Source organism: Lagopus leucura, unplaced genomic scaffold (genome assembly GCF_019238085.1).
Source record: "Lagopus leucura isolate 7727_CA_CO unplaced genomic scaffold, USGS_WTPT01 Super-Scaffold_100002, whole genome shotgun sequence".
NCBI lineage: Eukaryota > Metazoa > Chordata > Aves > Galliformes > Phasianidae > Lagopus > Lagopus leucura.
Genome location: NW_024962263.1, coordinates 21,515,556 through 21,541,046, shown reverse-complemented (window position 1 = coordinate 21,541,046; position 25,491 = coordinate 21,515,556). Strand labels below are relative to the sequence as shown.

Sequence of the window (25,491 nt, the reverse complement as noted above, 5' to 3'; positions counted from 1 at the left end):
TACCTCAATGTCACAAGCAGTCTCTACATGCTGTTATGCAATTCCCATGGTATCACGCATAATTCCATATGCTGCATATCTATACTCCTAAGTATGCCATTACTTAGCAAGGTGTTTTAAACACTCTTTTTAATGTACTGTACTCTGAAAACATGTGAGCAGCTATACGTGAGGCACCAACTTCCTGTGAGAACAGCAAAATCTTGAGAAGTTTAAATTGGCAGAAATCCTGAAACCACATCAGACACAAACCAGACCCAACAGCCTTACCCTGCATCTAGAAGGAAAACAGAATGTCTTGATGCTTTCAAGCATGATAAAAACATCACTAGAAATGCCCCCTATCTGACACTGAATGCTGTTCAGAAGCTTCAAAATTGGGCTTTAGAACATACCATTCAATCACCCTAGCTTCTCTGATCTTTCTTGTACTGTCCTTACTCTTCTTCACTGAAACATTTCATTCTTCTCCTTCATTTAATTAAATGAAGTTGTAGGAAACTTCTCAGAACAAGGCAATAAATAGATAAACATAGTGGTAGAAAATTCTAGCTACTCAGTGGTGGGTATGTTGTTGCAGGATCTTAATGGAGGAAAAAAAAAAAAAAAAAAAAAAAAAAAGATTTTTTAATAGTTGACAGCAATTGTTTGAAACTTCTACTTTCCGATTTGGAAGAGACAGTTCACATGCTGGAGGGCAGGAATGCCATTCAGACAAGCCTTGACAAGTTGTAGGAACAGGTCAGCAGGAATGTCATGCAATTCCAGAACGAAAAATTGAAAGTTCTGAATGTCGTGACTATTCACAAAAGAAAATGAAGCACCTCCACAAAAAGGACCTATGATTGTGGCAGACAAAAGGCTGTGAATCAGCAGGGCATTCTTTTTGTGACGATGGACAACAATGTACTTGGTTGCAATGCCGAAAGAACTTTCAGCAGGATACAGAAGTAACTATTCCCCTCTATTAGACTCCTGAAGCTGCATCTGAAGTACACTTCCTGATTTTGGTCACCAGAACAAGAGACACAAGAACTTGAAGCAAAGCTTCAGAAGGCCAATAAGACGGTTATGGGATTGAAGCAAGGAGATGATGAACGAATTTGGTTTGTTTGGCATGGTAAAGAAAACAACTGGAGAAGAGTTAGCTGCCAATTATTACTGCTTTATTATTACTTCAACTCTTTGAAATGGTAGATAACAGTAGGACAAGAGGAAATGGTTTTAAGTTGAGGGAGGGAAAATTTAGGTTGGATGTCAGAGGGAAGTTCTTCAGAGATGGTGAGGTGCTGGAACAGGCAGCCCAGAGATTGTGGATGCCCTGTCCCTGGAGGTAAGGCCGAGTTGGATGGGGCTCTGGGCAGCCTGGTCTAGTATTAAATGGGGAGGTTGGTGGCCCTGTGTGTGGAAGTGGGTTGGAGATTCATGATGCTTGAGGTAGCTTCCAATCCGAGACATTCTGTGATTAATGGAGGATTACAGTGAAGACAGCACCAGACTCATCAGAGGTACACAGCAAAAGGCAGAAGTCACAAATTGCAGCCCTATCAATTTTTACTGGATATAAGGCAAAATAAAGAAACCAACCAACCAAACAAACAAAAAAACAGCAAACACAACACAGCAAGAGTGGTTAAGCAGTGGGACAGGCTGCCCAGACAGGTTGTGGAATCTTCAAATCTCAATATCTGGAGGTTTTGAAATGCACATGTGATCTAACAGCGAAGCCGGTCCTGCCTGGCACGCACCCCCCAATTCTCTTTTAAGTTTTCCAGGATTCCAGAATCAATGAGTTCTGGAAAATATCTTTCAAAGAATTGTGCCAATCTGCATTACGGAGTAAAAGAAGTGCCCAGCACAGATTAGCTACTATCAAGCTTGGATCATTACCCTACTTACCTTAAGAAACATTCGAGCTGATGCAAGTGCTAGTATTTTGTCAGCCAGAACCTGCATTTCTGTAGCTCAGGTATTCACCCGATCTCGGGGCTTTAGTGATATATGCTGGTTTGTTTAGCCATAGAGACCAGGATATTACTTTAAGGACCAATATATTAGTTCAGCAGATGGAATCAGCGAGTGCTACTTCCAAAACTTTCAATTTCAACTGATTCGTGTGTGAACAGCCTTGTTTTCCCCACCAATTCTGCTTCACAAGAGGCAGACTACTTTTATCTTTTCACCCACCAGGTCCAAAGACATTTTCCTCAGATGTGACATATATTGTTTTTGAAGTCACTCATTACGGCTAACAAGCAATAGAAGTTTGCCAAATCTGAGAAAAACAGCTAGAGGTCAGCCAAAAGTCTCTGATGAAGCTGATGATGGAAAAATGGGGATAAAATCAGTGACATATGGCCTCCTTAGACACAACTGCGCATGCACGGAGAGACACGAGCATAAATTAATGAGTTCTCAGAAAAGAATGCACTGCACACGTATGTCTTCACTCTTTAAAGGTAGAATGTGAACTGCAAGAGTGTGCACTTGATTTGTCAAGTCCCCTGATACATATAAAAAAAATAAAGGAATACAGCTTTCTAGCACCATAATGGAGTTGGGGAATTGAGAATTTTCTTCCCAGATATCAGATGACATTAGCCATCACAAGTTTCTTCACAAGATATTAACATGGCCATTCCCAACCAAGGGCTAGTATTCATATGGGTTGTTTGTGGAGGCAAGATCCGATTACGGCATTAAAAATACACAACTGTTATCATAATGAGCTGTGGAGTGCTGCCCTTTGCCTTGATCTTCTGATACATAGCTGTTGGGTATTTCTGTTCTGAGAAGAGCAACATTGTCCAGATATAGCTGGAAGATGCTTTATTATGATGTGAAGATTATTTGCATATGTGGCTCTGGGCAGCCTGGTCTGGTGGTTGGCAACCCTGCACATAGCCGAGGGGTTGAAACTACATGATCTCTGGGGTCCTTTGCAACCCAGGCCCTTCTATGATTCCGTGTACAGTTCATAGATGTGAAAAAATAAGAACACTGGAGGTTAATAAAGTGAAAACTCCAAAAGTGCTGCAGATATTGAACCACTGTGAGAACATTTTTTGACTCCCAACAACACATCCAGTTTCCAGCTTTCTCTTTCTTCTCCAGTCTGTTGTCTGGTATGCCAGCAAGAGCTACAGAGGTGTCAGCACACACACTAACATGCATGGCTAACAAAACCACATGACTCTCTGCATACAGTCTTTCTGCTCATGTGTTTAGACATTCAAACAATGCTCCAGCATCTTTGGGGGCTTTCCAGTTCTCAATTTATGCACCTTTTATTAGTTATCCCAGAGCTCTGAAGCCACAGGTTACATCCTAGGCATTGCATGCAGATGGACAGTCAGCACTATATATCACTAGTTTTACTCTGTCCAGAATGCTCTAAGAAATTAGAGACATCTTGTCCTTTCCCTTTCTTGTGCTTGTAATGCAGAAATTATTCAGGTGAACAGTCTCTCTTGCTGTCTCTGGCCTGATTTCTCAACCAATACATAGACTGGCAGTGTAGTACATCCAAGAACATATTTCGTAACTTGCAATTATCATTGAATCTTAATTAATTAGGATAGTAGACCTGAAAGTGCCCTTTAAAAAGCTACTCATTACTGTTACTCAGAGATAAAGTCAGATAGGCTGTTTATTTTTTAGAACAAACTACTGCACCCAATCTAATGGCTACAGGATTTTGCTTTCCTTCCCCCACAGCCAATAACACAGAAGTTTGATTTGCTGCATCCCTGCAGAATTCAGTTTGCTACTTGGCTGGGCTTCCAAATAAATACAGGATTACCATTAAACCATAAGGAAATTCAGCATGAAGGCAAGGATGCTTTTAAAACAAACAAAAAAACCCTCTAGTATTCTAGCACACATTCTCTCCCACAGAAGATTCTGTAGCAGAAGAAGTTAAATTTGATAATCCAAAATATGCTTTTGAATTTTTCCTCTTTCATTATTTCTACCATTAGAGACATAAAAACATGAGAACTAGTAAAATAATTAGGCAATTCATTCCTCTTCTAGTTACCCTGTAGAATACTATGCATTAAGGTAATTCCCAACAGATTCATATTGTTCTTAATGAAAGAGAGGAGGATTAATTTCATTAATAATGAAAATGTTAGTTTTAAGAAGTATCACTATGATCTTACTGCGGTATGAATAAGTTCATCTTTTGAATAAAGTAAAAAAGGTTTTCATAATGAAATTACAGTCTAAAAATTACCTGTTTGAAAACAAACAGGTACGGAACACAGCATTCAGGATAACATTTGTAGTACAAAGATAGGGAAGAAGCTTAGAATCAAATTGAATGAACAATCTCACTGGATAAAAATAATGTCTATGATAAGAGAAGAGATGCTTTGGGAGGTTAGAAAGGTGTGGAGAGTACAAAAATCAATACTTCTGGGAGTCTTCTGTTGTTTTTATAGTCCAAAAATAAAGAAATCCAGAAAACCAAGACAGCAAGACATGGCAGGACTGAATTTTGGATACTAGCATAGAGAGCTGCTTAGAACACCCACAAGTAAAGGCAGAATTCTAGACTTAGTCTCAAATAGTGCACAAAAGATGGTCTGACTTCTTGTGGCTCATAAGTTACTCTTTAAAAGCAACTGTTCTGTGCTCAGAGCCAACACCCCCACTAAAGCCAGAAAATCTACCTGTTGTAAGTTACATTGAGAGAGAAAATATATAACAAACAAAACAACAGAATAAAAACAACAAGAAAGAAAACAAACACAAAAGTCAAACGTTACCCAAGAATCAATTTCTCACAGACAGCATGAAAACTTCTTAATGACATCATACTGGAAGCACATGCAGGGCCAATTCATGTGTTCAGAAATGCTTAAGACATAACAAAAAGAAGCACAGAGCAAAAGGAAGGCAAAGGAAATCTTTAGAAACCAAAAGACTCCTTCCAAAAGCTGAAATCATCTTAATCATAAGTGACCATAAATATTGACAGGTTAAGTTAAAAATAAAATAGAATAAACAAGACTCTACAGTTTTAAGTGACAAATACTCAAAGGCATCAGAACTAACAGCAGTTCTTTCTTGAAACACATCAGGAGCAAAAAGCTGCCTGGAGATTCCATAGGGTCATTGGATGATCAGGATACAAAAGGGTTCATTGAACAGAAACTAAGCGATTCCTTCAGAATGGTTTTTGCTATTTTGTGGGAAATTCCCGTGGTAAGAACTCAGGGAGAAGCTCTCATGAGAGTATCTGTCTGAAATCCAAGTGACTTCAAAATATTTGTGAATTAAGTTACACACTGTAACAAACTGGAAGATCAGATGGTATTCACTTAAAAGTTGTGAAAGGAACTGATCAAGCGCATACCTTAAAACTGAGGCAGTACCTGAGAACAGAAGATTTTGATTACAACACCAGTTTCCAGGGAGATCTGATTTGCATTAGGCAAATTAGTAGAGTCTATTGCATGGAACACAATTAACAGACACTGTGATAAACATGAACAGTGTATCCAGATGGTTTCTGTATGGTGAAATTCTTTCTTAAGGGGATAAAGAGTAGGAATAAATGGTAAATTCTTACAGCTGAAGGTATACACCTGTGAAGTGCTGGTTCAACACTGTTCAATACACTTATAAATTATTTGAAACAGAGTGAACAACAGGGTTACCATATTTGCCAGTGATACAGAACTATGCGTGACAGTAAGGCTGCTTATAGATCATTTTAGAAGAATCTTCTCATGGCATGAAAAAGCAGGATATAAAATGAGAGATAAGTTACACGTATGAATAGAAGGTGATCCTCAGGGAGCAAAAAGAATCCTAACTTCACATGCTCTTCAACCACCTGAAAGTAGCCTCCATGAGCTGCATTATTTTCCCCAGAAACAACGCTGAATGATTTACGGTTTACTGGATCTTCCTTTCCACCCTTTTCGCAGATAGATGAAATAATTGTAATTCTCACGATGTTAGGAGCTGATTTTGTGATGATGTCATCCAACTGTCTTAGCACTCTCAGATACGCTTCTCACACCCCACAAAGTTGTACTTATCACGTTTGTACAGAGGGCTCCTCACTTAACCCTTCCCTGCTATCTGTGGTCTGCCACTTGCTTCAGCATTCCCGCTTGACTGCATTTTAGTGCCCAACATTCCAGGTAAAGAAGCCCAAGTAACTAAGCTTTTTTTCTGTATTATTTTAACTGAATTGATGGCCCTATTCAACAACAGATCCACATCTTTCCTGTGCTTCTGCTTCCTTCTAACATACCTGCAGAAATTTGTGCACTACTCTTGTTATCAGTTTGAGCTCCATCCTTCCTCACTGTGTCTCCACATACCAAAGCAGTGCTTTCACATTCTCATTTTTGGGAGTCTGCCCCCTTTTTGCACCACTCTTGTGCTTCTTTTTCCATTTGAGCTCTTTCAGCAGCATGCTGTTTTTCCAGCCAATCTTTCTATGCCTGTTTCCTTTCCTTCTGAAGGGGTTACCTAGACTGCTCTTGTGCTTCCAAACACAGTTGTAGTAGAAAAGCAGGACTCCAGGTGCAAACTTTCCCCAAGGTTCTGTAATTTCAATGACACTGTAACACTGTGACTGCACACAGCTGCATTGCTCTCCAGAACGTGAGGGTAGGTGCACAAGCACTTGAGATAATCTCCTGTTTTCTGCTTGTCTCTGAGGGGAGTGCAGTGGCCCACCTTGTCACTGCTCCCTGCATGCCTTCACCTTGTCCAATCTAGCCTTGCTTGTCTCCTTTTCTTTAACCCCATCTTGAAGTCCAACTTGTCATCTGCCAGACTATCAGAAAAGATGCCCATGCTCCTTTTTAATAAGTGAATCTCTTCTCTGCTTGGTAGCTCCCAGTCTTCATAGTATCTCTTGATCTCAGAAAGCAGCCGCACAGCTAAGCATTGACCTGAACAACAAGCCTAATTCTGCCTGTCCTCTTCCCTGGAAAAACCAATGAGAAGGCAAACTGAGAGCCCTTCTCCTTAAATCTAGCCTTCAGTAGTCTTGCTTCATTTTCCAGGCCACACTTTGCAGTATCACTGGTGTCACATCAAAGAGCAGTAAATTCTTGAGCTCAGGATGACTTTGGCAGTCTACAGATGCAGGATGTTTGCTGGAAGCAGCCAGCTTCCCATGACTGTGTGTTAAGTCCCCACTGAAGGGAGACCCCTGATAGCATTTTTTCTTCCTGACTGTTTAGACCTGTTCCCATGGAAGAGACAACCAGGCCAACATACTTACCTTTCCAGCCAAGTGCCAAGATTCTGCATCTCTGCAATTCTGTATGACATATGCACCAGCTGTTCCAAGCCAGGAAGTAGGACATTCAGCAAATAAAAGGCAGACTTGAAAACAGGTGAAAGAAAAGAAGGTGGTGCTTTACCTTAGAGAAATGGTTCTGATGTTTAATAAGCACATAATGGCTTTATAGGATTACCGAAGTCTGAAAATATGCAAGTTTTAAGCATTAGGTGGCAGTATCATATATTCTTGCCCTGCTCTTACTCTTTCTTCAGTGCATGCATTTGGTCAATGGCATAGACAACTTGTCTGGCCAATAAAGGCTATTCCATTATTGAATCACACATTTATTGCCATAAAATAGAAACCAGAAAACACAATAATTTTAATATAAAAACAGATCTATATCCATAAAACATGCAGATTTGGAATATGGATTGTTGTACAATAGAACAAAACAATTTTGTTCTGGAGTCTTTAAATAAGCAGATAACTTGCAGTATTTATCAAGTGGAAAACACTGAATGGAACAGAAGAATTAGACATATTGTACTGGATTTGTAGTTACGGTTCTGGGTAATCAAACATACACTGACATTGGCTGCACCTTAGCAAAATCAAGTATCACTAAAATAATGATGCCACTCACACCACCAGGAATTGGTTCAAGTACGAGTCAGCTGCCACCAAAATGTCAGTAGTTGAGAGTGTTGTGAGAATCTCTGCAAGAATGTTCCTTAGAGCAACAGTATCAGAGTTAATGCACAAAAATAAAATAAGAGAGCCATAAGAATCATTGGTATTTTTCACTGAAATGGGAAAAAAGTAAAAATAATGAATCAACTTATTCTGCAACTGTAAACAGGACATTTAATTGACATTAGTGATCTGAAATGTAAGTCATTACTACAGCAAAAATACAGCAAAATAAAACAATCAAAACTGTATCTACTCCTGGGTGATGAACACAGGAATCTTATTCTAGAGAAGTCATTAACCCTAGCAGTTCTGTGTAAGACCTGGTAAATACATGGTGCATCATTACAGCCCCCAGGCCCCGAGTGCAAAGCTAGCAGGTAGGAATTTATGTTCTCCTTTCAAAAGGGAACAGATTTTGATAAGACAGTTGCTGAAGAAAGGCAAAGGAAATAAAAATGAGCCAAAACATATTTATTCTAAATTTGGCATTTCAAGTTAATTTAATGGCAGAAAGGAAGGGAGGGAAATGTTAGAACTAACTTCCAGCAGTGGTTTCTGAGTCACTGCATCTCTTACCCTCCACCCCCCACCTTAAACCTGCCCTCTGACCACAGTGGGAACCAGGGACTCAGCAAAAAGCCTGCTATCTCCTACCCACGCACAGCAGTACCCGAATGCCACACACATCCCCTCTTCTGTGACCACAGGCACTGTTTCCATGGAGGCACAAGGAAAACTGCACCAAACTGGTCAGGAAGGATGGCCAGGCAAAGCACCCTGCCCTAGAAGATCCCTAGAGAACTGCTGTGCTTCAATGCACACCATGCAATGGCTAATCCGGCACAGTCAGCAAGCTCTCAGCTTTCCTCCCCTCCCAAGCCCTTCATGGGCATGCTGTCTGGCAGTTCTGATCCTTCCCCAGCTGTGAGGAAGCAGAGGTGTGCCCCTGCCATGATCTGAGGCTACGTTTTACTACACAAACACCCACAGTATGTAAGTCTTAACAGGGCTTCTCAGCATCTCAAGACTGTGTACGCACTGGGGTTACTTTGTCAAAGCTGTATGATTTGCACAGCTGAGCAATTCTAAGACAGATGAAGTTTGACATTTCTGAATGATCTTGGCTAGCCTAAGATAACATGAACCCGGAATTGCAATCTACGCTTGCACAACCTATCAAAGACACAAGATTACTCTGGCCAGTTCCAAATGCCAATCAAGCCATCTGCCCACAAACTACAACACAGTATCCAAGCACCACACCAGGTCCTAATCATGCAGGACAGGCATCTTCACAGGATCTCAGAACAACCAAGGTTGGCACAGATCTCCGAAGGCCATCTGGTTCAGCCCCCTGCCCTGGCAGCAGCACCCATGGCAGGGTGCCCAGGAGCATGTCAAATCAGCATTTGAAGGTCTCCAAGGCAGAGAGAGTCAACTACCTGTCTGGAAATCTATAGTAGTCACCCACACGGCAAAGAAGTGTTTTCCCTTGATACTCAAAGGGAATCTTCTGTGTTGCAATTTGTACACGTCACCTCTTGCCCAGGCTACAGGCACTGACAGGAGCTGAGCTCCATCTTCCTGGCATCTTCCCTTCAGGCATTTATTTTCAGGATTTTTTTTTTTTATATATATTCTGAATTGCTCATGGGTAGACTACCTCTTCTTGCAGGGTTCGTTCTTCTTTGTTCATGGACACTGCCTTGATTTCAGTAGTACCTTGCCCTATGGAAAACACTAGACTTCCCTACTCAACTTGAGAAGCTGCACTGAACAAAGCACTGCAAAGTCTCTCTCTTGAATCAAGTTCTTCTTCAGTTCAGACCTTCTGAGAGGAACCTCTGCAGCCCAGAATAAATAAATACAAGCAACATTTGCCATGCTAAACCATAAGAACAAAAGAAAGGCTACTTAATTTGCTGAGCTTATTCTGTTGTCGTTTACTTGCATATTTCAGATTATATAACCACTTAAGAAGGAAAATGTGAAATCAGGCTGATTACTTAGCAAGCGCTAGGAATTTATAAAGCAATTCAGTCGTCAGCTTAAAAAGGAAGGCTAAATATTTAGTGCACTGAAATCAGGAACTAAGCCAAATTTAATTTCTATGGAGATTTTGTTGTTTTTTATTTGTTATGTTACTTCCTCATTTCTAGAGCTTGATTTCTACTTGGTAAAGACTGGCAAAGACTGCTTTTTTGTGTGTTACATGCTTGGTGAAATCTATATAATTTTCTAAAGCAAAGTCACTGGCATGAGAATGAAAGAAGAATTTAATGGGATGCACTGACTGTACTCACTCCACTCTACTTCATTTCCTCAAACAAGAGGCTGCATTGACTGAAAGAGACATTTCTCTGGCTCATGTCCATTGCAGAAAGAAGTCAGAAACAGAGAAAGCTACACAGCATCAGCATTGCCTCCTTTGAATGCATTCACAAAACAGTGGCAAGAGAGCTTTGCAACGTTTTGTGATGTCTTTGACAGCAACACTGGAATATAAAGTGTCCTTCCTCATTTTTTTTTTCCCCCAAAAAGCAAACTGCTCCTCAGCTGTAACACTACTTAGTGGGAAGGATTTTGAAGATTCATCTCTTTGAAATCAGCTCCTTTTCCTTTAAGCAGCTTCATAACCCCATGAACAGGCAGAACAGTTTCTACCTCTTCTTCCAGTTCGTGCTTAGCACAGCAAAGCAGCACAAAGCTCTTTCAGAGTAACTGCTACCAGAAGCATAAGGCAGTCTCTGCAACCAAGAGGAACTACATAAGACTAACCCTGATCACACTGCAGTTTTGCAACCTCGCTATTGTCAGAGGCAGAGAGGGGGAGCCTAACCTCCTGGAGGCTCTTGAACTGGATACCTTATGGGTTTTGCTCCTTTGTTTTTAATAGAATTTTAGCCACTGAGCTCACAGAGCATCTCCCTTAACCCAGGGAAGTGTTCAGTGTGTACTGAGTTTACAGGCAGTTCTATGCACGCCACCACTCTGAGTACATGTGCTACCAGTCTCATCTCTAACTAGAGATGCTAACTTTTTCATGACAACTACCACATGCAAATGATCTAACTACAAACATGAACACAAAATGCTTTGTTGAGAAACAGGGAAAGTGTTCTGAATAGCTTAAAAAGAAGAAAAAGTATACATATATACATCTTGGAAATATTACTGTGTGTATAGAACAATGAGGTCTCCCAAAAGATATTGCATCTTGTTTACTAAATTTTTTGCTGTTTGATTCAGATGTTAATTTCATGCCACATTACATGAACAACAGATAGAATCTGTTTTATTTAAGCATTCACATCCGTTTCAGAAATCAAAGTGTGAAACATTTTTGAATTAATTTTATGAAGAAATGAATTTAAATTTGCAAGCCACAATGACTCAGAACCTTAATATCTCAGAGCCTTAACCTTAGTGGGAATGGAGAGAGAAAGGCCTGGAGCAGGCAGAGGGTGCACACCAATAACCTTTCGATCAGACAACAGCTAGATTCACCACCAATTTGATTTACGCATAGATGGACCCAAAGAGCAGTGACTAATAGCTTCATGATTTTTATTTTTAAATTCTTGACATATTCTAATATTCTATTGATCAGATTAGGTCAATTTTTTTTCCCCCTTTTCCATTTCAGAATTAACAGTACACACACACACAGTACCAAACTACACACAAAAGAAAGAATAATTCAGTTTAAAAACCTACAGGCTTTTCGTTGCTGTTGTTTTGTTTTTAAAGGGTGAGGTTTGAAAAGTGTGTCATTTACCCTCTATCTGTCTGTGAAAATACACAGTATCCTGTTCTGTTTTTTCACTGCAAGAGTAACCTTCTAGATGCCAAAACCACAAAGGAAGGCATCCCACCATAGCAGGCCAAGCACTTAAGTTTTTGGAAAGAAAGATCAAAAACAAGGAAGCCAAATAAATAAAAATAAATCAGCAGGTAAGACATAGCTGCACACTATGGCTGCTGTAACAGGATGGCTTTGTAGGATTAGCAGCCTACTATAAAATCCTTCTGTGTAACAGAGTGAAGCACAACATGATAGCAGATAAACTCCAATAGAGTGAATTTAAGTATATGTATCCATGTAGACAGAATAAACCAAACATCTGCCCATTTTTTTTCCCCCTACACTTTGTTGATACTGCTGTCATCTGGACACATTACCCACACATCCCCTGAAACTACATATTGCAATTTCCATCAACTGAAATTACACCTGCTGAAGAGGGCAGAACTGGCCAACAAGCTGTTCATGAACTCAGCAGATGTTTTGGTAAACTGGGTCAAACTGATCTTTTAGTAAAAATCTAGGTTCAACCAACAGAAAAAAAAAAAAAAAAGAAAAAAACTCAGTGCTTTTCACAGTTGCCTGTTACATTGCTCCCTGTAGGCATATCCTTCAAAGCTTCAGCTGGGACCAGCATGAGGTGATAGCATCTAAGCATGAGGTGAAGTATCTAATGAATAATAATTCCACAATATTAAAAAAAATTGTGACAGAAAGGTATCTGGAAACAGTAAGGGCAGAGCTGACAATCAGCAATGGCTGAGCTCCCATAGGAAAGGAGGCCAGCTTAGTGCCCAAAAGGTTACAATACACGCAAAAGCATTTTCACTCTCTTCACAATATACAGATGTCTATTCTCAAAGCTGCCTTCCAAGATGCACTCATTTTACTAAAAAAAAAAAAAAAAAAAAAAAGTATTCCATTTTAAATCTACTCTGACATTCACAAAAGCAATGGAAAAAGCAAAGTCTATTTTCTCAAATCTGCAATTCATTTCTCCTCACTAAACGACTAGTTTTCATTTTTTAAGTGTTGGATGAACATTAAAAATAAACTTTTCAAAGAAGAGAAACCTGCATAAGCAGGTTGCGCAAGAGCTTGAGAAATGTGCCTTTGTCCAAATAAAAGTGCCACTGATTTTATAAACAGCATTTCTGCTTTCCCCCCGACCCCCCCCCCCCCAACAGCCAGTATTAATTAAAACTTAGATTCAATTTGTTTCCTGTCATACAAACTTAAAAATAGGGACAAGAGGCCCAGGCAGGACAAAAGGTTTAACAGTAAAGCCGTTCAGAGTTGGCCCAAACAGCCAGCCAGAGTCTATCCAAAGGCCGCATCCAAGCAGGCAATTTGTTCAGCTGCCTTATCTTGCATGCATGCCACAGCCATCCCTGCTGCACTACTTATCAATGAAAGGAGGCTATTTCCAGAAAGTGGTGTTTGGACACCTTGCCTCTACATTTATCCAAGCTCATTTCCATTTGGAGGTGGTATAATGCTGATACTAAAGAATTAAAAGAATAGAAAACAGTAACAATCACTGCTGCTAGACTCTCCTAAGCTGATGTCACATCCCAAGTTTCTGAACATACCACAGGAAAAAAAAAAAAAAAAAAAGGAGTAAAGGCATAAGTCAAATAATGCTACAGCACATTTTGAGTATTCAAAAGACTGGATTTATTTCTAGCAACCCAGTAATTAATTGCTGGATTAAATATTAGAAGTATTAAATATTTGAAGTATTTTTTTTCCTAAAAATCATAATTTCTCAAAAAGAGTTTGCAAATTCAGAAATAGGCCCTCTGAAAGAAACACTTTGTGTGTATTTACAGACAAAATTAAGCTACTCTCACCTAGGTAAAAGCAGGTACCATTCATCTGTGCAGTTCTGCTTAGTAGCAAATAAGTCCTCACTTATATCTATAAGTGAATTTATTGCAGCCACATATCCGATGTCTAAGAATAGAAAGTAAAAAATAACTCAAAATTTATTTAAAAACAAGAAACAAAACTGCTCTTACATGAGCTCATGCAATGCCTGTTGAAATAAGTCAGAGAAGTCTCTGAGAGCTTAGTAAACTTCACTTGTAACCAGGTAAGATGTCAGAGTGAACAGGAATAAAAAGTCTAACACGGGAAAGGAAGTCATATATCACTGCCCAAATCCTTGACACAGTTGGTTACTCTTCATGCAACGTGCTTTATTCTTGGGGGCTGGGAGGGAACAAAATCATGTCAGTGATATCAAAGAAAGCTCTAAGGCTGTGAAAGTTGTACAAGCCAGAGAAGATGACTTTCATAGTCTGGAGATGCACTGCAAGTAAAGTCATTGTGCAGTCTGCCAGAAAAGATGCCCTTCCTCAGTTGTCCCATCAACACACTTCAAACAGGACAGCACTTAACACGATCCCAATACAATTTTGGTAGCTGCTCTAAACATAGATTGGTGCCAGTGTGGTATATTGGACACGTCTCACCTGCGGTCCTCTGATATGATCAAAGTGACTGCTACCTTCTCAGTATTGTGGCTTTAAAACTATGAATATACTCAACTACTCAGAAACAAAGGTAGAAGTGAATAAGCACATACCTACAGTACCCTCTTCAGTGTGCCCTCCTGGTATCTTTAATGTACTTTTACTGACTCAAACCCTCCTGAGCATCCAGACAGTGCCTGGAGTGGTCTTGAGTTGCACCAAAGCTCAGCACTACTGCACTCTGCAACTGAGCAGGCTTGCAAGGATCCCACCTTGGTGGGGAACACCAATTAAAAACAGGTGGCTGTTTAATAACTTCCTTGTCAGTGGACAGTAAGAATAGCTTAAGAGTAAAAAGCATGTGGAATTTTGTTAGTAATTCAAACAGTAAGTATTTTATCCTGTGAAACTACCCCTCATTGGTAGTACATGTGCCTGCTGAAGTTGCTTCCTCCTTCCTCTCGTTCTCCCTTCCTGAAGTCACGACTTATCTTTAGGTCTCCAGCCCAGAGCTGCAGCTACAAAGCAAATTCATTTCCAGCCTAGCCAGCCACCTGGAAGAAAGCATTTGGCTCCTCAGAACAAAGGAATGCACCTCTGACTTAGAGCAAGCCCTAAGTGAACCAGAGCTTTGTGACAATGCATGCCATTTCTCCTGCAATATTTGGAACAACTGATTTAGAATATACTGCAGGGGTTCATAATGTTAATTCAATTCTAAAGCAATTTTAAATTAGTGTTGAGCACTGAAAATAGCATATTGTCAAAGTAAAAAGTCCTGTGAACATCAAACATTAGAAACTGTGAAAATGTCATTCTTCAAAGGCAATTTGTGGGACAAACACAGTTCTAGATGCACGTTTGAGATAAAATTCCTGTTTAAATGAAGAGATAATTTTGATATTGTTTATATTTATGTAGTTCTGCACTGTATGTAAATGTGTACATGCTTTCAAATAACTGCAGATGCCTGCCTAAGAGGCAGTGGCACTTGAAAATCCCCCTTACAGTTTCACTTAAAGCTTTTTGGTGTTTGAATGTTTTTTAGAGAAAGAAAAAAATCACCCAGGGTACTCAGGCCAATAGCAAAATTATGGCTGAAAAGCCAACACAGTAGTTATTTCATCTAGGAAACAAAATCAGAGTATTGGTCTTAAAGAAAAGAGAAAACACAACAGAACATGGATTGTCAGCCCATCAGTGTATGTGGCTACCTGTGGTAATGGGATACTGGAGGTGGATTCTGATCTTCCCTACAAATGGATACAAAAACCACCCAGAGCTGAAGCTCTGTGACAAAAAATAAATGAAAAATCTATACACTCCATTATGTTATTGATGAAGATAATTCTCCACCTCTGGAACTACAGTTCTGCTATATTTCATGTTTTGACTGTAAGAGCACAGTGTCTCTTACAGAAGTTCCATTATTGCTGATGAAAATTACAGGCATTACTGCACTACAGCACTCAGCCTTAAAGAGAGCTAAGGCAAAAGAAGGAAATCTGGTTAACGGGCATTAATAAAACACCCATGCAGTACAAAACTCGTGTGTGTAGAAGTAGAACAAAAGGAAACTACTCTATTATCTATGTTTGCTCAATTAATATATGGAAGAAGAAATATTATTCTAATCCTAGCACGACGTGTCTTTTATTGTGAATGACTTTCTAGGAATCTGGGCTTTGTAAGAATTAAACCAAATATATGTCAGTCATTATAAATGTTGAGCACGTGCCTTTCCACTGGGACATCTCACCTCATGACTGCTTAGAAGGGAACAAGCTTGAACAAGATGCTGTAGAGACGGCTCAAGTGTTTTAGTGCTTATTTAGGAAAGTCCCAGGCTTTCACAGTTTGTATACAAGACACATTTTTTCTCCCTTGTTCTAATCACATCATTCTGGGTGAACGACTTCAAACAATTTATGCAGATAAAGCTGGTGATGTTTTCTCCTCCACGGGTTATGCCAAAATGCAATTTCATTTACTGTGTCTGCAGTGACTGAAAGCAGTTGTGTGGCCTCCGTTCAGCAAATGCCCAAGAAAATCTATGACTTCTGAAGCTCAGCTAAGCCTCTTCCACAACAAGACACATACCATAAAGCCACCCAACACCAACACCCAAGCTGCCTTCCCTAGGTCAGTTAAGTTTCACTCATTTCAGTAAATCTCAGTACCTCATTTTAAACAATTTGAGAACTTGTTCTGGCCTTCATTGCACGTCCTTGGTTTGGTCAGACAAAAAAAAAAATAAAAATACTGGAGACAAATTACCAAAAATATATTCTTTGACTCCGCAGCCACAAGCTGCACTAATGGCACTGAATTTCACATGAGAACTGAAGGCTCCCTCCCAGGCTAATGGCAGGGTCTAAAACTGGCAGCAGACGTTTTGAAGGACCCAGGGAATAAGTCTGAACATCAGTTAGGTAGGAAATTATTTAAAGAGAGTCATACCCTAGGAGTATTTGGCTGTGCACAAATCACGGCTTTCAATGTCAGGGAAAGACAGATAATGAAAAATAACTACATCGCAGGGCAGAGCGAGCTGGAGAAAAGCAGCACAGCCCAAGCAGCAGCTCACAGAAAACTCACACTGAGCCGTTTGTCTGCTTGGTTCTCAATCTGAAGTTTGGCTATTGAATTTTTAGCACATCCAAAGCCAGTTGAAAGAATCAGCTGTGCAGACAAGGGACATCTGTTCTGAAACTAGACCAGTGCTGATGCGTAACACCGCATCCCTGAAGGAAAGAAAAAATTCCTCTTCCAGTAGACCTTATTTTAAATTATTTCTCTTCTGAACAATTTACTTCTTGCATGAGAAGAATTTCAGGTTTTCTAAGTTACAGGATCCTTGCCTAGCATCCAGCACATGACAACAAACAGTTTCAACAGCCCAAAAGAAACACATTAGCAGGTTCAAGCTAGACTGGGCTCTGTGATAAAATACTGACCCATCTGAAGATGAGCTATTAAAATAGTAAATAAAAAGTAAAACCAGTATATAATACCATCTTTTTAATTTATGTTATTGTCTACAGTTCAGTCAAATGCATCACACTGATATTATTGGTGATGGGTGAGTGTTAGTATCTAGACAGGAGAATTTGTGTTAGATTTTGGCACGTCCCTTTGGCACGTTGATAAGCTCTGGCACCTAAGCAAGTTTGAAGAAGTTGTGTACATTGAAAAGCAAACTTGGTACTAGAACAGTCAACTCAAGTAAGAAATCAAAATGGAACTGCCTATTACTATTGAAAAGTTACCAGTAAATTCAATCGAAAACAAAGGAGTAAAGGGATCAAGTGGCAAAGGCTAACTCAACCACGTGTGACCTGAGAACTCCCACAAGGAAACAAACACAACAAGACACAGTAGCCTCACAAATGAAAAATGAGCACCTACTATGGCGGCCATAGGGATGCTGTCATTTCCTATGGAGCTCGCTGTGCTGTGCTGCAGCAGCCTACCTCTCTCACCACGCTGCACAGCACCTATGTAGCCAGCAGCATCCCTCAGCAACTGTTTGTGCAAATCTAACAACGAACTGGAAGTATGTATTTAAGCTGAAATTACGTGCCAGAATGAGAGTCTCTATGTACTAGAAAGCAAAGGCATCTACCCTCAGTTTCCAAAAGAAACCATTTGCTACCACTCCAGGCACAAATATTATTAGACTACACTTGTGCAACCCTAAGAGAATGGTTAAAAGCAGTACAAACCTGTATTATTCTACCAAAACATCTTAATGCACTGTACATACATACTTACTGGTAATATTATTCAGGCAATGCAAGTTTCCTTTCAAAGAAAAAAAATATATAATTTTCATCACTATCAGGAAGACTAAGGCCACCACAAGAAAAAACAATAGCGACATCTTCTCAAGTGTTGGTTGACCACCAAATGACTCAGTGCTATAACTCACCAGTTAAAACAATATATATTTCAATGCCGATAGCTTCAGCAGAAACTGCCCATGAGTGGATTATTCCAGGCCCAAAAATACTCTATAGCCTTTCACAGAATCACAGAACCACAAGGTTGGAAAGGACCTACAAGATCATCTAGTCCAACTGTCCTCCCATCTCCATTACTACCACAGCCACTAAGCCATATTTGTAGCTCCTCATCCAGACACCTCTTGAACGCTGCCTGGGACAGCAACTCCACCACCTCTCTGGGCAGCCATTCCAGTGCCTGACCACTCTCAGAGAAAAAGTTCTTCCTTATATCTAACCTAAACTTCCTCTGGTACAACTTGTGGCCATAACACAGCAGGGAGAAGTGTTCCAACCCCCAACTCCTCTGACAACTTTTAAAGCTGTGGAAGTTATTCAAGTTTTAAAATATTTCAACCTACTGAGAATAAAACAGCATTTGTCTAAACACAAATTACAGTCAATGCTGATAACACAAATATTACACAGTGCTGATAATTCTCAGCTAACATTCTAAATTTATAGGTATTTTTCCTACACGCTTCCGAGTTTTGACTTGCCGCATTCCAATGCCGTAAAGTCAAGGACGTCTGAGAAGCAACCCATCCCCACGCTGTAATTTGAAGGGGTGAGACGCAGGGCATGCAAGGAGAGGCTTATCTCAGCTGACATATAGGTGGGTTTCTAATTGCTCTTTCTTCCAGATCCTCAAAAATCTTCACAATCTTGTTGCAGTCAAGATAGATTGGGATAGATTCACAGTTGTGCCTCTACAGAGGGCATATGTCTGGGAAGACAAGGTGCCTGCCTTAAGCACCAGATTAACTTTTCCTCAAAGGCCAATTAACGGAATCATCATTCTGAGAGGTTCACGCCAGAGATCAAGACCTCTGACAGAAGCTACCTGCATCGGCATGATAGCCTCTGCTAGCAGCTTTCTGAAAGGATCGCTTAGGATCTCAGAAATAAATATTTAACATTTCCAAGCTGGCCCCAGTTATTGCCTACAACATTGATCATTGCTAAAAAATGGCAAAAAGCAAGAAAACTCCAACAAAACAATAACCAACTTTATATGGAAGATTTATACATACAGCTTGCATGTATTTATACACACACACACAAATGCAGCACATCAGTATTACCTACAGATCCACTTAAAACAAAGAAAAAGTTGCTGCTGTAAGTAAGTATCATGGTACAAGAAAGCATGTGAAGACCTTCTAATTTAGTAGATTAGGATGAATTTTTCCCACTGGCAGATGGCAGTTTTTACCCCACCTCTGTTAGTTACCTTAGAGTTCAGCAACTAGATGACTAGAGCGGCAACTGGAACACTGAATACATTGGGTTTTTTGGCAGAAGAAAAAATGATACCTTCTGCTTATGATTATTTTAATGAAAGAATGCCTAAGCTTCTGATACATCATTAGTTTCTACATAAACAACTTCTACCTGTATAATAAAATCACTGAAGTAATTCCAACTTTGCCCCAAACTTCCAAAAAAAAATCAAGATGTACAAGTATGGTTGAATTAGCTCAGTTACTCAGAAATCAGTGAAGTAATACCAAAGATAAATTTGGCCCATTATCTACCTGCACAGCACAAATGAATAATGTAAATGCGTATGCAAAGGACCATGAAGTATCTCAGCTTAGCAGTGCATTTAAAATGTATCACTAACTTTCAGCTTCTTGAAATATTTATCAGCTGCACTAGGCTCTACAGAGCACACACTCTATTAGGGACTTCACTGAATTTGGGTTTGTATACTTGACATAGGGAACATTAGAAAAGGAGACTGAAATCAAGTCCTGAAACAATTCCAGGTACTACTATGCCAAGTCCCTCAGTAACTGGCTCTGGCTCACGTCGGCATCCTCCCTACAGTGCTGCCTCAACTGGCATCTTCACACCTTCCACTTCAGAGGAAGATGGGAAGTCTCTCATGATTAATTTCCAAAATCAGTAATAATAAATTGTATGCAACTAAAAAGCTACTGAAATATTCCACAGTAACAAGAACACTTTGAGACACTGCAGCCAACTCAAAAGGATCACATAAAAAGTTCAGTAGCCATATTAAAAAAAGCAACCCAATGGCACAAACTAGTCAATAAGATCAGTTGGGTTAACTAGGAACCAGCTTGGATCAGTGATTAAACTAGTTCTATTGCTCTATTAAGGGTCTGAACATTAAAGGAGAATTAGTCATGCTGAACACTCTGGAATGCACTGAAAAAGACAGAAGGAAGGATGGGGAAAGAATAAGTGCAAACCAGTCCTTACCAAAAGACTGAACAATAAAAGTAGTCTGATATAAAAAAAATAATAGTTCGCAAATTTAATAACATCTATCCATTATGGTGAAATCAAAACAGAAATCCCCCAGAGCCATATGTTTGATTCAGCACGGACTTTTGAAGGGAGCTGCTTATTTGTGTAATCTGACAAGTGCACTCCCCTAATAAATAGAATTAAACCCCGATAACACATTCCTGCAGTATACCAAGTCAGTAGTAATACTAAAAATCAGCCTGCTCTGTACACTCCATTTGCAGTAGGTAAAAGACAACGGGGTTTTTATTTGTTTCTGTCTCCTAAAAATTTTAGATATTTCATTGAATTCAGCCAAAAGATGCACTGTTCTCTTACATACAGATCTAACTGTATGTAAAGGCTGTTAGGACTTTGTCAGATGACTAAGTTCCACACAAAATTCACTTGCTTAAATCCTGGAACAGTCAGGTACATTTCCCTGGGACTTCGGCAGCACCAGACGAAGCCACGCATTATTTTCACTAATCTTCTGTAATGAATTTCAAATTAGCTGACCCACCCACACTTAAATCTACCTGAAAAGCTTACTGAAGACTCGGAGGTTACATGGGAAATGCAAATCCCTCTCTCCCTTTTTCAGTATTACAATCTGAGAAAGAAGACATCAATCACCACAGCTGACTACAGGCATTCATTGGGAAGATTTTCTAGGGTAGGAGTGCACAGCAACAGGTCTTCACGCTCCAAGTCTGCTACAGTGCAGGGACATTTGGGGGCAAGAAAGAGATTATTTTACCTCAGTGGAATTTCTGATTTTTAAAGATTTTCTCCAACCTTTGCTGTAGATGAGCTGAAACAAGGAAGATTCCTAGGCACAACGACCCCGGGTAAGAACATGAATGAAGCCTTGTGGAGGAACATTCACTTTCTTACTTCAGAAGGACTTCAACAAAACTATTCCTGAGATTTCGTTTTGTTTCTTTTTGGTGGGAAAGGATTGCTGGTTTGGTTTTGGGGGGTGGGACGGGGGTGGGGGAGAAGGAGCGACTGATGTTCTTTTCCAACCAAGAACTGTTTAAAACAATCAATCAACAAAGAAGCCAGCAAACCCTAACACACGAAGAGGACCAAGCGGCCAGCAGCCACAGGTCACGCAGCATCTCCCCATCCCGAAGCCCAGCACCCCCTCAGCACTCACTCCGAGCGCCCGAGGTCCCGCGGCAGCCGCCCACCACAGCCCTTCCGAGAGCCGCCCTCCCCGCACAGCTTTACCTGAGGGCAGCCCGCGCCGAGTCCGCCCTACGGCACGCCGCTTCCTCTCGCGGCCGCCGGCGGGGCGAAACTTAAAGAGGAGGCGGAAACCCGCCGGGGCGCGCTGCCGGCCATGCCGGGGGCTGAGAAAGGCGAAAGCCGGCGCCGAGCGCGTCCCGCCTCCGCCTGCCCCCGCCCGCAGCCGCTCCGCGTGCCGGGCCCAGCCACCGGCGCAGCCAGGCACAAAGGTCGCCATGGCAACGGCGCGCGTGCCCCCGCCGCGCCGCGGAGGCAACGTTCCATCAGCCCGCGCTCCGCCCACCGTCCCCGCGCGCCCCGCCTGCTGCCAGAAACACCGCCCAGCGGCGTTTCCCGCTCTTCTTCCCTACGGTTGTGCCGCGGGCGCGCGGGTGGTTGCTTGCTGCTAACGTGGAGCTCGAAGAACTGGACTATAGGCTTGCACTTCAGCCTGTTCTTACAATTATTGCATATTCCGTTCAGACTGTAAGGAAAGAGCCCTTTTGTGCTGGCAGGGATCCATTCCCTTCTCTGAATCACAGCGGCCAGGCACCTGCTGTCCTCTGCCAGCCAGCCGTTGGGAGCCATAAGATTTCAGTGCACATTTCAGCAGCCTTCTCTCTAAATGTCACAGTGAGGCTGGGCTCATTTCTGTTCGATGTTAGTAGACACGGGATGTGCATGTTGAAAGGAAACGGTCTGAAGGGGAAAAAAAAAAAACAACACGCTGACCCAGGTTGTACCAGTTCCTCCAAAAAGTGAACAGCAAGAGCCTACACAGGCTCAGAGGGCAGGCAGGCATTGCATCACAGAACAGTTAGAGTTGGAAGACAAGTCAAAGCCCAGCCAGCCCCAACCCGGTGCTGTGGGCAGGGCTGCCACCCAGCAGTTCAGCTGCCCGCGGTCCCATCCGACCTGGCTTTGAGCGCCTCCAGGTGTTGAAGCATCAACAAACTTGCAGATGTACCAAGAGGAAAGGATGCAGTTAGCTTTCCTCCTGAAAACTCCTGGAAGGAGAAATCCCAACAATTAACTGTATTTCTAAACTTCAAGGAAATAAAATGTTGCCGGGGGCAATGGATGAAAAATGCCTTGTAAAGCCCCTTCAGCTCCCGAATCGCAGACACACTCACTCCCTTGTAATGCTGCCAAGCTGTAAGTGTCACTTAAGGAGAACAATGGAACAATTTACTGTTGTTCTTCTTTGCTGCCTGGAATGTGGAAAGAAGATTGTTTATGATAAATCAAAGGTCACAAATAAATGGCAATTTAATAGAAGAAAATCTGCTCCACATGAAATAATGTCTCCAAGGGGTGATTAATTATGCAGGAGTCTGAGCACGTCCTGTTTCATTGAAACACTGTGGATGGCCGTCCTGCTTCATTTCAATGAAGCTAATATGCATCACTGTCTCAGAAATGCTTTGCTGAAAAAATAATAAACAGACACTGGATAGTCATTGCATCTATTGCAGCAGTGCACAAATAATGCAATGTAGCAGTATATTTAATAGAGGAATTCATCCTAACTATTAAATACAAAGAGGTTTCACTCTAATCAAAATTAATCAAACTAATCAAAATGGACTACCGTCGAATCATGAGTTGTTAAATAATCTTTATGTAAAGAGATCCTATGTCATATAAAACTGCTGGAAATGCAAGAAAACTTTTCATTTCAAACCTACATACCCTTCATGTTGTTAGAATATATGCATTTATGTATCACAGCATTTCCTATACACTTAAAATTGATATCCGTAAGTGTTCTGTTGACGCTCTATTTGTATTCTGAATATGTGCAAACTTTGAAAGTTTGGACAGGGAAAACTAGCAGGAAATTCTATAATGTATTTAAGGCTTTCTAATAATGCTTACTGGCCTCAAGTTGGGATATTGAGAGCAGAGTTCATGTGTATGTGCAGGATTTTTGTAGCACGCAGCATATGAATGGTTATCTCTGAGTTGTTATACTAACATTCACCTCATTTTAAATCCATGCAAATGCACATGGCCTGTCCTTTTCACACTGATTCTTCAGGAATCATTTCAAACATCTCCAAACACCTGGAGTATAGCACCTAGCTACATTCTTCATAATCTGAATTAAAAACATCAATATTAAAATCTTTGTTTTTTATCAGACTATCAAAACCTGAAAATATTTCAAGGGAGCAATAACAAGGCCAGAGGCAAAGGTTAGGTTAGCTTGTGCTCACCTTAGTGTGTGTAGTAAGCCAAGAGGATACACACATGGAATAAATTGCTGTGCAAAGCAGACAGATTACCACACTTACAGTTACATAAATATTTACTGAGTTAGTCTTTTACTGGTGTCCATAATGTTTTGTTTGTTTGTTTGTTTGTTTTTTGTCTATTAAATCCTTTCTAGCACAAATTTAGCTGTGCTTCTGCTTGATGATTTACGTACGCTCAGGCAGCAATGAGTCAGGCATTGAGACCCTGGAGCATGTACAGAGAAGGGCAACGAAACTGGTGAGGGGTCTGGAGCACAAGTCTTATGAGGAGCGGCTGAGGGAGCTGGGATTGTTCAGCTTGAAGAAGAGGAGGCTCAGGGGAGACCTCATTGCACTCTACCACTTCCTGAATGGAGGTTGTGATGAGGAGGGATTTTGGCCTCTTCTCCCAGGCAACGAACAGGACCTAAGGAAATGGCCACAAGTTGCACCAGAGGAGGTGTAGGTTAGACATAAGGAAGAACTTTTTCTCTCACAGAGTGGTCAGGCACTAGAATGGCTGCCCAGGGAGGTGGTGGAGTTGCTGTCCCTGGCAGTGTTCAAGAGGTGTCTGGATGAGGAGCTACAAATATGGCTTAGTGGCTGTGGTAGCAATGGAAATGGTTGGACTAGATGATCTTTTAGGTTGTTTCCAACCTTGTGATTCTATGATTCTATGGTTCTATGTGTCCTGAATCCTTCCTCTTTGTCTACTACCATTTTCTACTTTGTGATAATAAAGTTACCATGAGATAACACTGCAATTACTGCAAAACCTCAAATGTCTTCTTAGGTTTAGGCAATTTTCTTCTTGTGTTTTTTTTTCACATTTCTGTTTTGATTTGGGGTAACCAGAAACAAGTGAGGATTTCCTGTCACAAAGTGATTACTCTGCAGACCCCTACTATACATCCTGCATTGCATACTCAGCTCAAACAGCGTACATGGGAAAATTTTTTCTTCTATACCAAAGAAGAAAGCATTTTGCAGGGTCTGAATAGATAGTAATATACAGCATTTATGTCCACCAACTTCCACTCTGCATGTATTGCAACATTAATGAACAGCAGAATTCTAAAAAGATTCTACAGACCAAGCAGTCTTTAAAACTTAATCTGTTTCACTTTCTGTGAGAGCAATCACTTCAGTTATTTTAGGGGAAAAAAAAAAAAAATGACAAGGCACTCAAATACTTTCTGGCAAACTTTGTTAGAAGAGCTAACTAGAAATTCTCTATCCTCTTATATCAATTTATAAGGATTTCTCAAAGTTCCTCCACACCGAACAATCACTTTACAGAATAGGAGCCACTTTGGAGTCAGCCAATGGAAAACAAAACAATTTCTGAAGGGTTGGGCACATCCATGGCTTTCTGGAAGCAAAAAATAAAAGTCACTATGATTCCAGTAGTAACAGACTGAAGACAAGAGTTACTATGGAGAGCTCAGACTTAGGAAGTACTGTTCCCAAACCCTCGATTGATGATTTCTGCAATTTTTTTAAAATGTCTTCAATTTTAAAT

General features: G+C 40.7%; 1 protein-coding gene across 5 annotated transcripts in view; it reads right to left on the bottom strand.

Annotated features, from left to right (window-relative positions):
- The window catches only part of CTNND2 (catenin delta 2), a 619,837-nt gene that overhangs the window by 389,719 nt on the left and 204,627 nt on the right, over positions 1-25,491 (bottom strand). The window contains exon 1 of one of the 5 annotated variants that reach the window (XM_042869381.1): positions 21,736-21,811. The exons of the other annotated variants lie outside the window; for them this stretch is intronic. The gene's annotated coding sequence lies outside the window, so the exon portion shown is untranslated. Of the gene's footprint in view, positions 1-21,735; positions 21,812-25,491 lie in introns of those variants that run through there. 5 annotated transcript variants of the gene reach the window in all.